Raw genomic sequence first — 17,800 nt, 5'->3', positions numbered from 1 at the left:
ATGTATTCATTTATACGGAGGTGATTAGTATGTGCTAAAAATACACAAAAAAGACAAATGATTTATTATGTAGCCGAGTTCCACTGGAGTGTTTCTAGCACAGATCACTGATCTGAGAATTCTAATTTCCATCTCCCCGGTATTTGCATACACAGTGTGTGGGGGGAACACCTCCCCTGTCACTCTCTCTATATATCTCATTGTACAGGAGACGTCTTCTAGTTTGGATCTGACCCTCCAGAAACATCAAGATGTTTTCTCCCAGTTATCTGCTGGCTGTCATCTTCATTTCTATTCAGGGTGAGAGATGAGGCTCCTTCCATCATCCTCTGCACATACATCTATACATTGTACAATAAATACACACATCAGGATTGATAGGAAATCAATAATCAATATGTCTCTTCCCATCCTCAGGATCCTGTGGACAGATTGTGATGAATCAGACTCCGGATTCTATCTCTGTGTCCCCGGGACAGACAGTCACCATCACATGTACATCCAGTACTGTCACTTACAATTCTATAGCCTGGTACCAACAGAAATCAGGAAAGTCTCCAACACTTCTCATCTATGGTGCAACCACCCGATACACAGGAGTCCCAGACCGGTTCTCTGGTAGTGGTGGATCTCCTTATACTCGTTACACTCTGACAATTAGTGCTGTGACTGAAGATGATGAAGGAAGTTATCACTGTCAGCAGTATGCTCAGTTCCCTCTCACACAGTGATACAGAGCCGTACAAAAACCTCCTTCCTCTATCACACATGAAGACATAGATCAGCATGGGGAGAGAACACTGCACAGTCATACATAACACTCAGTATTCTGTAAGGAAGACAACAACACTGGGAGACAATGATTTATTGAAAAAAAAAGTTTGTAAAGTGTAAATTCGTCTTTCAAGCAGATTTTCTGGGAATTCTTCTATGTAATTCTACATCCAATGAATAGTACATACCATAGTTCTCCCTAATAAATAAATAAATAAATAAATAGATACTCCTGTTGGAAATGAAGAAGATTCTCCCATTCCAGATGCAGCTGTTTTGGGTCCTCTCCAGAAGAAGCTCTGCCCCTCCCCCATTCCTCTCTGTCTCGCCATTTGCAGGATGGGCGGAATGTCACACTATTACGCCCCCTAGTGGCTGTTCAAACTCCTTCTCTAGCTGAGTACATCTGCTGAGCTGAATGGTACAGAGCGGCTGCAAGAAAATCGAAGGGCAGTGATTGGTGAACCTTGGCACCTCAGATGTTTTGGAACTACATTTCCCATGATGATCATCTACACTGCAGAGTGCTGAGCATCATGGGAAATGTAGTTCCAAAACATCTGGGGTGTCAAGGTTCACCATCACTGTCCTAGGGGTTCTTGGGACACTTTTTATTCATAGGAGTTATAGTAAAACTTCTATGAATGGAGGAGGGGGTGAAAAGGGTGGGCACAGTTGGCACTCTTGACAAGGGCATATGATAGGTCCCTCAGCTCATAATAACCCCCCAGCACCAGAAGATTAGCACTGTGATGGTAGGAGGGATCAGAGGACTGAAGGCTTTGTAGCACAACAGACCAGAGAGGTGTGAATGGATAATAATATAAACCAGCATCACATTTCAGAGGAGTATTTGTTCTTTCCATCCATCTGATAAGATTATGGGGGAGATTTACTAAAACTGGAGCGCTCAGATCTGGTGCAGGTGTGCATGGCAGCCAATCAGCTTCTAACTCCAGTTTGTTCAATTAGCCCCTAGGCACCGCCAGTACACAGATATGGGACCTCTCAGTGGGTGGGCCTCAGTGGCGAGAGGCCGCATATTTGTGTACCAAGTTGCAGACACAGCTGTGCCAAGAGCGCGTGCCCTGCACATTCCTGGCACAGTTACCAGCGGCTAACGGAAAGCTTGTGATTGGGAGCGCTCCAATCATATTGCAGCCAATCATGGCAGTCACATGATCATAAACCCCGCCTCCTGGTATCTGCAATCCCTTAAACGGCTGCAAGGTGCGGGCAAAAAGGGGTTAAGCGTTGGCAATAAAACCTGGAAGCTGATTGGTTTCTATGCAGAGCTGCCCCAGATTTTGCCCTCTCCAGTTTTAGTAAATAACCCCCTCTGTGTATTCATGTCACTGAATAAAAGATGGGAATGTGTCCGCAGAGAAGATTTGTGCATTTTACACCCCATTGGTGGAGCAATTTTCAAAGTTCTCACTACGAGGATCCACTTATTTGTGTTATTTGTAATGTATAGAGCACATCGTATACACAAGAATACCGGGCAGAGCAAAGACACACAAAAGTAAAATAAAAAAGATAATAATCATCTGTAATGAGCAAATATTATGTCCCAATCTGGGATCTGTGGGGTCAATGTGAGAGATCCCAGAATTTGTAAAACTTTATAAACTGACAATGTAAATTATCTCCAAAATAATGAAATAGAAGATCGTTATATAACGGGAAATGTCCAAACATAAAAATACACCGCTCATCACTCAGCATGGAAGAATCAGAACTTTCATACAAACAAAAAGAAAAGAAAACTGGACCCCAAATAATGACAGACAATAAAAGAAAATCCTTATATGTAAATGTAGATAAAATGCCCTCATTACCCAAGAAAACAATAATCCCAGCACAGGGTTCTCCTGATACGGCCCTGAACATGTATACACAATTATGAGGAAACCTTCAGAATACAAACATGACCAGCAGGTCCCTCTATTACAGCCGATGTTTTATCTGTTTATATTTCCCTTCCCTGGTCCTCCTTTCCCTCCTCATCATCATTCTAAACAAACGTTTAATAAAATCTTTCTCTTTTCATTACAGATCTTTCCTTAGTCTGAGTGATGTCATCACTGGGTCTCTGTGCTTCTCTATGCAATGCAGGCAGATCATGGCTGGTGGGAGGTCCCGGCAGTACATTGTAGTCCTCAGTACTCCTCTCTGGAGTCCTCAGCCCTAATGTAAGCGGGGGACTATCTCTTGGGAGGAGTTATGGGAATATCAATGCCTTGATGGGTGAATGTCAGTGTGAAGACCTCCTATGCCCAAAGTAATGCCCACATGTGACAGGGAACCTCCATGACTGAGAGAACTAAAATCCAATGAATGAGGGGGAGGGGGAGGGACACTAAGTCTGGGGAGGAAAGGTCTGGACTTCCTCCAGCCAGGAAATGAGGAGGACTCTATCTGACTTGCTGCAGCTTCTAATGTACATTGTGAGAAGCTCACAGTGTGCAGTGAGATCAGAGTAAGTAATCTCAGTCCAGGAGAGGAGCCGCTACAACTGTGCAAGACTGGAGGGAAGGCCGGAGTTCAGTTCCACAGAACAGCTTGGATGATTACAGTGGGCAGTGCATGCTGAATGTACCAACATCAACACCACACACAACCACTCTGACTGATGACGCCCCCCTGCGGTTTGACTAAAATTCCCAAATCCCAGAAATCTCATGGAGAAGAGATTACCAATCCCTAAATGGGGTGGCTGCATTTGTTTTCTTTTTAGCCTTTTTTCCCTTTATTTTCACCTGGTGGTCTGGCCAGTAATACATTTTCTGTCTTAAGGTGGCTCCACTACACTGTATTAAACCCACAACAGAAAATGTCATTTATGACAGATTACTGATCATTAGATGTGGTGACTGCATTCGTTTTCTTTTTGTAGGCTTTCCCCTCTGTTTTCACCTGGTGATCTGACCAGTAACACACCTCCTGTATTAGAGTGCCCCCACTCTGGATGAAGGAGCAACAGAGACATCTTGGGACAGCAGTATTGTCAGTCTGGGGGAAGAGAAGTATTAGATTAGCAGATTTACGTGGAATTGGCTCACAAATTAATGCCGAACTCCAGATAATACTTTGTAAACAGTTACAGCAACAGTTTTATTCCTTTGGGATAAAGATTTACGTCAACAAATACAAGCTGATCATTGTAAGCACCCCTTGCCAAGGTAAATGGTTTGATTTGCTCCACAGAGAGCCAGAACAGGGATCTGCCAGTGTAAACAAAGCAGATCCCCGTTCTGACAGCGGATTAGAGAGAGATTGTCTGTTCCTAGTGATCAGGAACAGCGATCTCTCTCTACTCCCAGTCAGTCCCCTCCCCCCGCACTTAGAAACCCCTCTCTAGGGAACCCCTGGATCGCCCCCTAGTGTTAACCCCTTCCCTGCCAGTGTCATTTATACAGTGATCAGTGACTATTTTTAGCTCTGATCACTGCAATAATGTCACTGGTCTGAAAAAAGTGTCAAAAGTGTCCGATCTGTCCGCAGCAATGTCGCAGTCCCACTAAAAGTCGCTGATCGCCGACTGTGCAATTTTTATTTTTTGCCCTATAACTAAAAAAAGACCAACAATTTTGAAAAAAAAAAAAATATTTTTAACTTTTTGCTATAATAAATATCCCCAAAATCACAATAAGTGTATGTTTATTGGTTTGCACAAAAGTTTTAGCGTCTACAAAATAGGGGATATATTTATGGCATTTTTATTATTATTTTTTTACTAGTAACAGTAGTGATCTGCAATTTTTGCAGGACTACGACATTGTGGCTGACAGATTGGACATTTTTGACACTTTTTGGGACCAGTGACATCTATACAGCGATCACAGCTAAAAATAGCCGCAGATTACTGTATACATGTCACTGGCAGGGAAGGGGTTAACACTAGGGGGCGATCAAGGGGTTAAATGTGTTCCCTGGGAGATGTTTCTAACTGTATGGGGGCTGGGTTGACTGGAGAAGGAGAAAAATCCCTGTTCCTAATCACTAGGAACAGCAGAACTCTCTCTACTCCCCTGTCAGAGCGGGGATGTGTTTGTTTACACTGACAGGTCCCTGTTCTCCCTGTCTCTGGAGTGATCACTGGTGGCCGGCGGACATCGAGTCACTGGTTGGCTCCTCCGCTCGTGAATGGGCATGCGCCCCCACAAATCGCCATATATGCGCTCAACGTACAATGACAGTGATTTGCACAGGGGAGCCAACCTGCTGTAGTACAACTGCAGTGGGGGCCGGTAACTAGTCAAGGCAAAAAATATATCTCTTCTTTTATTTTCAATATTGTAAAATAATAGCTCAGGGACAGGACTCAGGAGGGAAAGAAATTAGAATGAGCGGCACACACATGAAATTGACTCTCACAGTGACATAGACAGCAGTGTGCAGTAGTACAGATGATGATGACACCTCACCGACACGTCCCCTCCTGAGTCACAGTGACAGTCTCTATCCATGCCAGGGGGTCCCTTCAGTCCACTCCAAACAGCACTGACAGTCCCACTCCCGGCTTGCTTTGCTACTGACCAGCAGAACCGCACACGAGGCTCCGGCCACTCCGCTCAGCTCCCTTACACCATGACATCACATGACACACACAGGCACCACCTCCACCAGACTCGCCCCCCACTGGCACCACCCGAACACACTGTTGCAGGCACTCGGATGGTCTTGGCCAGCTCTGGACTGGAACTGCGCATGCTCAGTTCTGAGCCAAGTGTCACAGCCATATTTTTTACTGGCACCTTTTCTTGTCACTAGAATTTACTGGCAGGAGAAAAGTGCCTGGTTTTTACTGGCTGAACGTAAAAATACAGACAGTTGGCAACACTGTTTCACCCCCCAGATTATACCGCAATTGCATCCCTGCTCCCATCGAAAGACCCAAAACCAGCATGGCAAGTGCCACCAGGTAGAGGGGAGGGAGATCAGAGAATGTCCATTTCTTGATTTTCTCTTCCTATTAAGCGACATGAAAAACATGACTTTTGGGTCTGGTTGTCACTTTCTCCATCCAGTCTAGCCAGGGAAGTAGCCAATGGAGCACAATCTGAGCTCCATTAGATTTAATAGAGGGCAGATAAAACTCATTAAAAAGCATCTCATTAGGAGCTTCTTGTTCCCTATGTCATTAAAAATAACATTTCGTGAAAAAAGTGTACAATATAAAAGTTACACGCATGAACTAAAAGAGGTTGTAAACCTCCCTGTAACATTTGTACCTATTGGTAAGCCTAGGATAAGGCTTACCTATAGGTACTGCAAATATCTCCTAAATGTGTGACATTTACTGTATACTGCGCCGATGATGTCACTAAAGCATGCGCTCTAAAGGAACCGGTGGCTCCCACATGCATGCGCAGGAGTGATGTCACGCGGCTCCAGCCAGTCACACAGCCGGAGTCCTTGGCCCCAGAAGGAAGATGGGGGAACATGAATTGCAGCCTGCAGCGGGGACGGCGTGGGCTTCGTTTGCAGGTACACAATACGATGCATACTAGCACATTATGCCTTTACTTTGCAGAGGAAGAAAGGAAGAAAAACACACCAGGACTTTGAACAAATGTAGAGAAGAATAGACTGCAGATATATAGAGGTGACTTGTGTAGAAGGATTAGTTTCATCTCTGTGTATCACCTGAGGATAGTCACTTCACTGGGTATATGTAAGGGTTTACAACCACTTTAAAGCAATGGAAATTTTCAGGGGGGCTGTATGAAGGAGATACAATATACAAGGAGGATCCCAGATATCACAGGGAATAGATCTTTGTGGACTAGAAGTAACAATTATCATTGTCAGTGAGAGGGGCTATAGGAGCAGGGGCGGATCCAGGGGGGGGGGGCAACGGGTCAATTGCCCCCTCCGAGAATACCGGAAGCTGATGACAGCAAGGCCGGTTCCGCGGGTCCAATTGCGGCCGGGTTCCGTGGGTCCAATCGCGGCCGGTTGCGCGGGTACCCACGCGGCCAGTTTCGCGGGTACCCGCGCTGAGTGGATGGGTGAGGGAGGGGCAGCTGGGCGGCTTAGGAGGGCTGCTGGCCAATCAGGAAGCCAGCAGGCAGGGGAGCAGGGAGATGACATCATCTCTCACTGCCCTGCATCCCTCCAGTTCCGCCCTCACTGTGTAGGAAGCTGTGTGCAGCAGAGAGATTGCATCATCTCTCTGCTGCCTACCTTCACTCTGGGACCCAACAAAAGACCACCTTAGCAGAAAAGTGACACAGTAGGTGACAATCCGCAATATGTGGCAGGCTACGTGGCAAGTGGCAATCCGCAATGTGTGGCAGACTACGTGGCAATCCGCAATGTGTGGCAGGTGACGTGGCAAGTGGCAATCCGCAATGTGTGGCAGACTACGTGGCAAGTGGCAATCCGCAATGTGTGGCAGGTGACGTGGCAAGTGACAATCCGCAATGTGTGGCAGGTGACGTGGCAAGTGACAATCCGCAATGTGTGGCAGACTACGTGGCAAGTGGCAATCCACAATGTGTGGCAGACTACGTGGCAAGTGGCAATCCGCAATGTGTGGCAGGCAACGTGGCAAGTGACAATCCGCAATGTGTGGCAGGTGACGTGGCAATCCGCAATGTGTGGCAGGTGACGTGGCAATCCGCAATGTGTGGCAGGTGACGTGGCAAGTGACAATCCGCAATGTGTGGCAGACTACGTGGCAAGTGGCAATCCACAATGTGTGGCAGACTACGTGGCAAGTGGCAATCCACAATGTGTGGCAGGTGACGTGGCAAGTGACAATCCGCAATGTGTGGCAGGTGACGTGGCAAGTGGCAATCCGCAATGTGTGGCAGGCAACGTGGCAAGTGACAATCCACAATGTGTGGCAGGTGATGTGGCAAGTGACAATCCCCATTGTGTGGCAGTTGACGTGGCAAGTGGCAATCCGCAATGTGTGTCAGGCAACGTGGCAAGTGACAATCCGCAATGTGTGGCAGGTGACGTGGCAAGTGGCAACGTGTGGCAGGCTACGTGGCAATCCGCATCTGGTGGCAGGCGACGTGGCAAGTGACAATCCGCAATGTGTGGCAGGTGAAGTGGCAAGTGACAATCCGCAATGTGTGGCAGGCTACGTTGCAAGTGGCAATCCGCAATGTGTGGCAGGCTACGTTGCAAGTGACAATCCGCAATGTGTGGCAGGCTACGTTGCAAGTGACAATCCGCAATGTGTGGCAGGTGACGTGGCAAGTAACAATCCGCATTTGGTGACAAGTGACGTGGCAAGTGACAATCCACATTTGGTGGCAGGCGACATTTCAAGTAACATCCTCAGGGCTCCCACTGATTCTGCATTATGGTGAGTTGAACCATTTAATTTTATATTACAATGTATTAATAGAAATAATACGCTTCAATCATCCTGACACCATAACAACCATGGTGCCGTAATGATTGAAGCGCAAATACCAGCCATTTCCCATATAAATTGCCCCCAAAAAAACATATTTTATAGCAGTGCCCCTCCCGAGATTAGACTCTGGATCCGCCCCTGTATAGGAGTCTATGTGTCAATGTTTTCACCAACAATTCATCATTTTAAAATGTAATCTAATGTAAAAATGTGTGACGGTTGTGTGAAAACATTGATAAATAGACCCTTTGTGATGTCTTCTATAAGTAGAATAAACATGTAGTCATTTATAGGGAGGTGATTAGTGTGTACTAAAAATACACAAAAAAGACAAATGATTTATTATGTAGCCGAGTTCCACTGGAGTGTTTCTAGCACAGATCACTGATCTGAGAATTCTAATTTCCATCTCCCCGGTATTTGCATACACAGTGTGTGGGGGGAACACCTCCCCTGTCACTCTCTCTATATATCTCATTGTACAGGAGACGTCTTCTAGTTTGGATCTGACCCTCCAGAAACATCAAGATGTTTTCTCCCAGTTATCTGCTGGCTGTCATCTTCATTTCTATTCAGGGTGAGAGATGAGGCTCCTTCCATCATCCTCTGCACATACATCTATACATTGTACAATAAATACACACATCAGGATTGATAGGAAATCAATAATCAATATGTCTCTTCCCATCCTCAGGATCCTGTGGACAGATTGTGATGTCTCAGACTCCGGATTCTATCTCTGTGCCCCCGGGACAGACAGTCACCATCACATGTACATCCAGTGCTGGCACTAGCAATTATATAGCCTGGTACCAACAGAAATCAGGAAAGTCTCCAACACTTCTCATCCATAGTGCAACCACCCGACACACAGGAGTCCCAGACCGGTTCTCTGGTAGTGGTGGATCTCCTTATACTCGTTACACTCTGACAATTAGTGCTGTGACTGAAGATGATGAAGGAAGTTATCACTGTCAGCAGGCTGCTCAGTCCCCTCTCACACAGTGATACAGAGCCGTACAAAAACCTCCTTCCTCTATCACACATGAAGACATAGATCAGCATGGGGAGAGAACACTGCACAGTCATACATAACACTCAGTATTCTGTAAGGAAGACAACAACACTGGGAGACAATGATTTAGTGAATAAAAAAGTTTGTAAAGTGTAAATTCATCTTTCAAGCAGATTTTCAGGGAATTCCTCTATGTAATTCTACATCCAATGAATAGTACATACCATAGATCTCCCTAATAAATAAATAAATAAATAGATACTCCTGCTGGAAATGAGGAAGATTCTCCCATTCCAGATGCAGCTGTTTTGGGTCCTCTCCAGAAGAAGCTCTGCCCCTCCCCCATTTCTCTCTGTCTCGCCATTTGCAGGATGGGCGGAATGTCACACTATTACGCCCCCTAGTGGCTGTTCAAACTCCTTCTCTAGCTGAGTACATCTGCTGAGCTGAACGGCACAGAGCGGCTGCTAGAAAATCCAAGGGCAGTGATTGGTGAACCTTAGCACCTCAGATGTTTTGGAACTACATTTCCCATGATGATCATCTACACTGCAGAGTGCATGAGCATCATGGGAAATGTAGTTCCAAAACATCTGGGGGGCCAAGGTTCACCATCACTGTCCTAGGGGTTCTTGGGACACTTTTTATTCATAGGAGTTATAGTACAACTTCTATGAATGGAGGAGGGGGTGAAAAGAGTGGGCACAGTTGGCACTCTTGACAAGGGCATATGATAGGTCCCTCAGCTCATAATAACCCCCCAGCACCAGAAGATTAGCACTGTGATGGTAGGAGGGATCAGAGGACTGAAGGCTTTGTACCACAACAGACCAGAGAGGTGTGAATGGATAATAATATAAACCAGCATCACATTTCAGAGGAGTATTTCTTCTTTCCATCCATCTGATAAGATTATGGGGGAGATTTACTAAAACTGGAGCACTCAGATCTGGTGCAGGTGTGCATGGCAGCCAATCAGCTTCTAACTCCAGTTTGTTCAATTAGCCCCTAGGCACCGCCAGTACACAGATATGGGACCTCTCAGTGGGTGGGCCTCAGTGGCGAGAGGCCGCATATTTGAGTACCAAGTTGCAGACACAGCTGTGCCAAGAGCGCGTGCCCTGCACATTCCTGGCACAGTTACCAGCGGCTAACGGAAAGCTTGTGATTGGGAGCATTCCAATCATATTACAGCCAATCACGGCAGTCACATGATCATAAACCCCGCCTCCCGGTATCTGCAATCCCTTAAACGGCTGCAAGGTGCGGGCAAAAAGGGGTTAAGCTTTGGCAATAAAACCTGGAAGCTGATTGGTTTCTATGCAGAGCTGCCCCAGATTTTGCCCTCTCCAGTTTTAGTAAATAACCCCCTCTGTGTATTCATGTCACTGAATAAAAGATGGGAATGTGTCCGCAGAGAAGATTTGTGGATTTTACACCCCATTGGTGGAGCAATTTTCGAAGTTCTCACTACGAGGATCCCCTTATTTGTGTTATTTGTAATGTATAGAGCACATCGTATACACAAGAATACCGGGCAGAGCAAAGACACACAAAAGTAAAATAAAAAAAGATAATAATCATCTGTAATGAGCAAATATTATGTCCCAATCTGGGATCTGTGGGGTCAATGTGAGAGATCCCAGAATTTGTAAAACTTTATAAACTGACAATGTAAATTATCTCCAAAATAATGAAATAGAAGATCATTATATAACGGGAAATGTCCAAACATAAAAATACACCGCTCATCACTCAGCATGGAAGAATCAGAACTTTCATACAAACAAAAAGAAAAGAAAACTGGACCCCAAATAATGACAGACAATAAAAGAAAATCGTTATATGTAAATGTAGATAAAATGCCCTCATTACCCAAGAAAACAATAATCCCAGCACAGGGTTCTCCTGATACGGCCCTGAACATGTATACACAATTATGAGGAAACCTTCAGAATACAAACATGACCAGCAGGTCCCTCTATTACAGCCGACGTTTTATCTGTTTATATTTCCCTTCCCTGGTCCTCCTTTCCCTCCTCATCATCATTCTAAACAAACGTTTAATAAAATCTTTCTCTTTTCATTACAGATCTTTCCTTAGTCTGAGTGATGTCATCACTGGGTCTCTGTGCTTCTCTATGCAATGCAGGCAGATCATGGCTGGTGGGAGGTCCCGGCAGTACATTGTAGTCCTCAGTACTCCTCTCTGGAGTCCTCAGCCCTAATGTAAGCGGGGGACTATCTCTTGGGAGGAGTTATGGAAATATCAATGCCTTGATGGGTGAAGGTCAGTGTGAAGACCTCCTATGCCCAAAGTAATGCCCGTGTGACGGACTGGGGTTTATATGGTTACAAAACAGACACCCCAAAGCAAAGTACATATTCATTTTTTTTTTATATTTCTAAACATCTCCCTTCTATTCTATTAATAACCAGTAGATGGCAGAGAAGGTACACAAACAGAGTCTATATAAGACCACACACCATGTGACTGGAAATTAAACTACTTCCAGCCATAAAGTCAGTGGTCATGTCTCATGCTGTTTGTGTGATTCTTTGCAGGTATGTACTCTAAATTGTTCCTAATCTGTATTAACCTGTGATAGAAAGATTCCTAAACATCTTGAGCAGATGCAGAAAAAGTCTCAGCAGATTTTATGCTATAGTTTTGCTGTAATTAGAAGTTTAGAACAGCATGTGTCAGAAACAAGTGAAAAGTGCATAAGAACATGAAAATACTGCATTAGTCAGAACAAATGTCTATGATAAACACTAAACCTTTCTAAATAGGTATATTTAAACCTGATTTATTGGAAATTGCATAGATTTATAGAAGCACATGTTTTCTGTTATTTAATATAGAAAAAAACCTATTGTATGTAAAGCTTATGTATTGCATCATACAGACATGCAATGTGCACCATCTAGTGGTTAAAAAAGAGTACTACCATGAAAATATTTGTATTAAAGCAATGCATTGCTAGTATGATTATTGCACACTTAAAGTGTACCAGAGAGATAAAGATAATTATCTATAACACTGAATAACAGGGATATATATGTTATTAAATTTAGTAATGTTCATTGTTATAACTACGTTTTAAAATACTTTAGTTAAAATTGGTATTATATATATTGTTAATGGTTATAAACATGTGACTATAAACATGTAAAAGATGTATTGTTATGCAAAAATTAAACTACTTCCAGCCATAAAGTCAGTGGTCATATCTCATGCTGTTTGTGTGATTCTTTGCAGTCCACGCCAAGCTGATCACCTTATCTCATCGTGTCTACAACCATCGGCTCTCTTAATTCACATTTTGAGGCCGGTAACATTTTGGGGGCTCGTCCGGGATTCGTTGTGTTACCAGTGAGAGGGAAGCGCGAGACAAGCGTGAGCCTGCTACAGAGCTACAAGGAAAGTCGTGAGAGTCGTCTGCCTTGTGAGTGCAAGTCTTCAGATTGCAACAGAGATGGCGTAAACAGAAAGGCAGAGACGCTTAAACAGTGCTCCTAAGCATAAACCTATTACTGTTCATTCATCACAGACACCAGGTAATAGTGAAAAAGACACCTTGCAAAAGAGAGTTGAGGGAGATGTTAAAGCAAATCACACTGCATTAATGGAACTAACAACACAGGTCTCTGCTCTCACAAAGAACCTGGAAAAGATGATGAAGCTAAATCCTATTGTTGGAAACCAAATAACTAAGCCACTAACCAATGTTCAAGTTCCAGATACAACTCACTGCAAGCCCAGGTGTGATGATTGCATTAAACGAGAGAGTCAGAACTGCTACCATTGTTTCTACTGTGGTTGGACAGGACACAGAGCGGTTGATTGCTTGAAGAAAAGAAGGCAGTCGGGAAACGACAGACGGTCACTGGGAAAGGGACAACCAGTGACCACCTCAAATGATCTGTCCCATGCTAAGGTAAACAGGGTATTCACCCACCGGTCAGCTAGAACACTCCCAAAAGAGAATGGATTCTCCAAACAACACGTAGCACAATTAATTGGAGGAAAATGCCTACTGTCATGTCGGATGAATGGTGTACCGGTTGACATGTTGATGGATACAGGAGCTCAGGTCAGCATTGTCGGGAAGGCATGGTTAGAAAAGTTTCTACCCAGCGTCTCCATTAGGCACATACAAGATTTACTTTGTGATGACAACTTATCCATTACAGCTGCAAATGGTTCTATCATTCCATTCATCGGATGGATTGAAGTCTGCCTGGAATTCGAAGGTAGTGGACATGGAAACTCAGCCATTTATGTGCCAATGCTGGTGAGTGACTGCTGTAATGACAATCCAATTCTTGGGTTTAATGTTATCGAAGAATTGATCAGAGAAAACCGTGACCGACCAAACAGCACCCAAAACCTGACTATCTTGCTGAGTGAAGCTATGAAAGTCAGACAGAGTGTAGCGAATAACATTGTCAATGCTGTCAGTCAAGCAACTGACCCAGGAGAAATATTCGATAGTCGTATGGTCAAAGTGGGGAAGAAGGGACTCCAGATTAAAGGAGGCGAGCTCTGTGAAGTCAAATGCAGAATTAGAGCGTGGCCGAAAGGAGGAATCATGCCATTTGAACCACTTCCCGAATATCCAGTTGAGGAAGGACTTGAACTATTTCCTTCAGTGGTAGATGTGCCAAATGGGTTCTCTAAACTGGTGAAGATACCTATACTGAACCGTGCTCAACATGACATCTACCTTCCACCCAGAACAGTATTGGGTACCATTTCTCCAGCAGCTGAGATTCTACCATTGTCTCCAAACAAAGACGATGGAAAGGGAATTGACCAGAAGAAAAGGGTGTTTCATGTAAACCAGTTGAATCAAGTGGACACTGGAAATCAGCTACCCACTAACAAATCTGTTAAGTGGCACCCACCTGTCAATTTGGAAGATCTCTCAGAAGAAGAACAGGAGATAGCGAGACAAATGTTATATGATGAATCAGATGTCTTTGCTTGAGATGAGGGAGACATAGGATGCATCCCTAACCTGAAACTGAGGATAAATCTGAAAGATGAAACTCCTGTCCAGAAACGCTACAATTCGATACCGAAACCCCTATACAAAGAAGTGAAAGAATATATCCAAAACCTTCTTGACCGAGGTTGGGTAACAAAATCTTCTTCCGCATACTCATCACCAGTTGTTTGTGTTCGAAAGAAGGACAGTAGCCTACGACTATGTGTTGACTTTAGGGAGTTAAACCGAAAGACTATCCCAGATAGACATCCACTACCCAGAATACAAGATCTGCTGGATAGCTTAGGAGGATTTACGTGGTTCTCAATCCTGGACCAGGGTAGTGCGTATCATCAAGGCTTTGTGCATGAAGACTCCAGACATCTGACAGCTTTCAGCACCCCCTGGGGACTCCTGGAGTGGAACCGTATTCCATTTGGATTAACGAATGCCCCAGCAGCTTTTCAGAGATGCATGGAGAATGTATTAGAGGGCATCAGAGACAAATGTTGTTCTCCATACTTGGATGACGTACTTTGCTACTCCAAAACTTTTCAGGAGCATGTCAATAATATTAGGCAAGTGCTTAGTCGAATGCGTGAGCATGGTATCAAACTTAGACCGAAGAAGTGTGAACTCTTTAAACTACAGATTCGATACCTTGGACGAATGGTGTCAGAAGAAGGCATAAAAATTGACCCAAAAGATCTTGAAGCGGTATTACATTTGAAAAAGAAAGAACCAAAAACAGTGGGAGGAGTCAGATCTTTGTTAGGATTCCTGAGCTACTACAGGTCCTTCATTCAAGATTTCTCTCGACTTGCTAAACCACTGTATGAACTTTTGCAGAACACTGAGAAAGAATCTGCTACATCCATCCCCAAAAACAATCGGAGGGAATCTACAAAGAAAAACGGGAACAAAGCACAAGTGCCATCTAAAACACTGATTCAATGGACACCCAAACATCAAGCTGTAGTATCCAGACTGGTGGACATGCTAACCAATCCACCAATTCTAGCATACCCTGATTTTGACTTACCCTTCGTCTTACACACTGATGCTTCCAATGAAGGCCTAGGTGCTGTACTATACCAACGACAAGGAGAAAAACTTCGTGTTATTGGGTTTGGCTCCAGAACATTGACTCCAGCAGAGCGCAATTACCATCTTCACTCTGGTAAACTTGAGTTTTTAGCTCTCAAGTGGGCAGTCTGTGACAAATTCAGAGATTACTTGTACTACGCTCCAACATTCACCGTTTACACAGACAACAACCCATTGACATATGTATTGAGTACTGCCAGACTGAATGCTGTGGGTCATCGCTGGGTTGGCGAGTTGGCTGATTTCCACTTCGATATCAAGTACAGGCCAGTTAAACAGAATGCAGACGCAGATACACTGTCACGATTTCCGGTGGAACTCACAAAGAATCTGAGTGAGTACACAGAGCTTGTACCATCTGAGGTTGTGTCAGCTATGTGGCAAGGGAGCAAAGCTGTTGACGAAGAAGAGGCATTATGGGTGGCTTCATTGACTCTTCACTCAGAAAGTGATGTGGCCGAAGAATTGCTGAAAGGACAGACAATCTGCCCAATGACTCAGGAGAATATCAGAGCATTACAACAAGACGATACCAACATTAGAGAAGTGGTCTGGCTTAAGGAGAACAACTGGATTCCAAACCACAAAGAAAAGGAGAGTATGACCAGCAAAACAAGACGTTTGATACATGAATGGAATAAACTCAGAGTCGATGAAGGAATCCTCTACCGACACTCTGGAACCCGAAAACAGCTAGTTCTACCAGAAAAGTTAAAACCATTGGTCTTAGGAAATCTTCATGATGACATGGGTCACATTGGTACTGAGAAGGTAACCCACCTAGCACGTGAACGATTTTACTGGCCATTTATGCAAAGAGACATTGATGAATATGTGCTGAAGAAGTGCAGCTGCATCAAACAAAAGCGTCCAAATATCACCGAAAGAGCACCTATGGGTTCGATTACTACCAGTTCACCTTTGGAGTTAGTATCCATTGATTATCTTCACTTGGAGAAAAGCAAAGGAGGATATGAGTATATACTTGTAATAGTTGACCATTTCACGCGCTTTGCACAAGCGTATCCAACTAAGAACAAATCTGGAAAAACGGCGGCAGAAAAGATCTTTCAAGATTTCATACCACGTTTTGGCTATCCAGAGAAACTCCACCATGACCAAGGAAGAGAATTTGAAAACAACTTATTTCAGACATTGCAACGATTGGCAGGGATTTCTCATTCAAGAACTACTCCATACCATCCACAGGGTAACCCAGTGGAGAGACTGAACCGTACTTTGTTACAGATGCTTCGCACCTTAGAGGAAGAGAAAAAGTCAGATTGGAAAGAACATCTTCCACATATGGTTCATGCATACAATTGCACCAGGCATGAAGCCACAGGATACTCGCCATTCTTTCTATTGTATGGAAGATCTCCTCGTTTGCCAATTGACCTAATGCTCAACCTAAATTTGGAAAAGGAATCAGAAAGTCAACCAACATTTACTCAGAAATGGGCATCTAGAATGCAAGAAGCTTACAAAATCGCATCCGAGAATAGCAAAAAATCATCTGCTAAAGGGAAGAAGTACTATGACAAAAAGATAAAAGGAGCACCTCTTCAACCGGGTGATCGGGTCTTAGTACGAAATCTCTCTGAAAGAGGAGGACCTGGTAAACTTCGTTCATACTGGGAAGAATCAGTACACAAAGTGGTAGAAAGAATCAAAGATGGGCCTGTGTACAAAATTCAGCCTGAAAGTGGTAAAAAGGCTATTCGAGTACTGCACAGAAATCTTTTACTACCAGTAAATGACCTACCAATTGAAGGACACATTCCAAGAGTACCGATGAAACAAAGACAATCAAGTAACAGAAAGGATGCCAGAATGGATGTGGACCAGGAGGAGGAATGTTCAGATGAAGAAAGATGGTATTATCCTTATATACCAGAGACTACAGAAAGTCATAATTGTGTGGTGTCTCAACCAAACTCTCAAAACGTACAGAAAATCCCATTGAGAGTTTCTGCTGAAGAGTTCTATCCTACAACTACCACACCCACTCTTGAACAAGAACAAAATGATGGAACAGTAGTTGGCGACCAAATCTGGGCTACAGATATGGTGGGATTAGACACTGCAGAATTACCCTCATTAAGTCAAGATTTACCTGTGAACCAAGATATGCAAATGGATAATGATGTTGATGGAGAAGACTCAACTCCTGTCAGAAGATCTACCAGACAAGTTAAGCCTAAAGAGATCTTTACATATGACACACTAGGTCAGCCAAGATACAGACCAAGTCAGATTCACACCATACAAACTCACACAATGCTAGCTACTCCCATGACATGCCAGGTAGTTAACGTAGCTCCTTGGTGGCAACAAGTACCTATTTGGGTTACTTAAATCACTAAATAGTGTTCAGATACCAATTGAGTTTAATGTCGGGAGCCATTAACTGAAGGAGGGGAGAGTGTGACGGACTGGGGTTTATATGGTTACAAAACAGACACCCCAAAGCAAAGTACATATTCATTTTTTTTTTATATTTCTAAACATCTCCCTTCTATTCTATTA

At 43.9% G+C, this 17,800-nt stretch overlaps 1 pseudogene; it reads left to right on the top strand.

Moving 5' to 3' along the window:
* Window positions 1-251: 251 nt before the first annotated feature.
* LOC143975905 (immunoglobulin kappa variable 3-15 pseudogene) lies at window positions 252-731 on the top strand (annotated as a pseudogene).
* The last annotated feature ends 17,069 nt before the right edge of the window (window positions 732-17,800 follow it).

The sequence above is a fragment of the Lithobates pipiens genome, unplaced genomic scaffold, assembly GCF_037356315.1.
Source record: "Lithobates pipiens isolate NorthernLeopardFrog02 unplaced genomic scaffold, aLitPip1_a1.2 Scaffold_13, whole genome shotgun sequence".
In the NCBI taxonomy this organism is placed as follows: domain Eukaryota; kingdom Metazoa; phylum Chordata; class Amphibia; order Anura; family Ranidae; genus Lithobates; species Lithobates pipiens.
The sequence above is the reverse complement of the archived record's forward strand: the minus strand, read 5'-3'. Positions and strand labels throughout refer to the sequence as shown.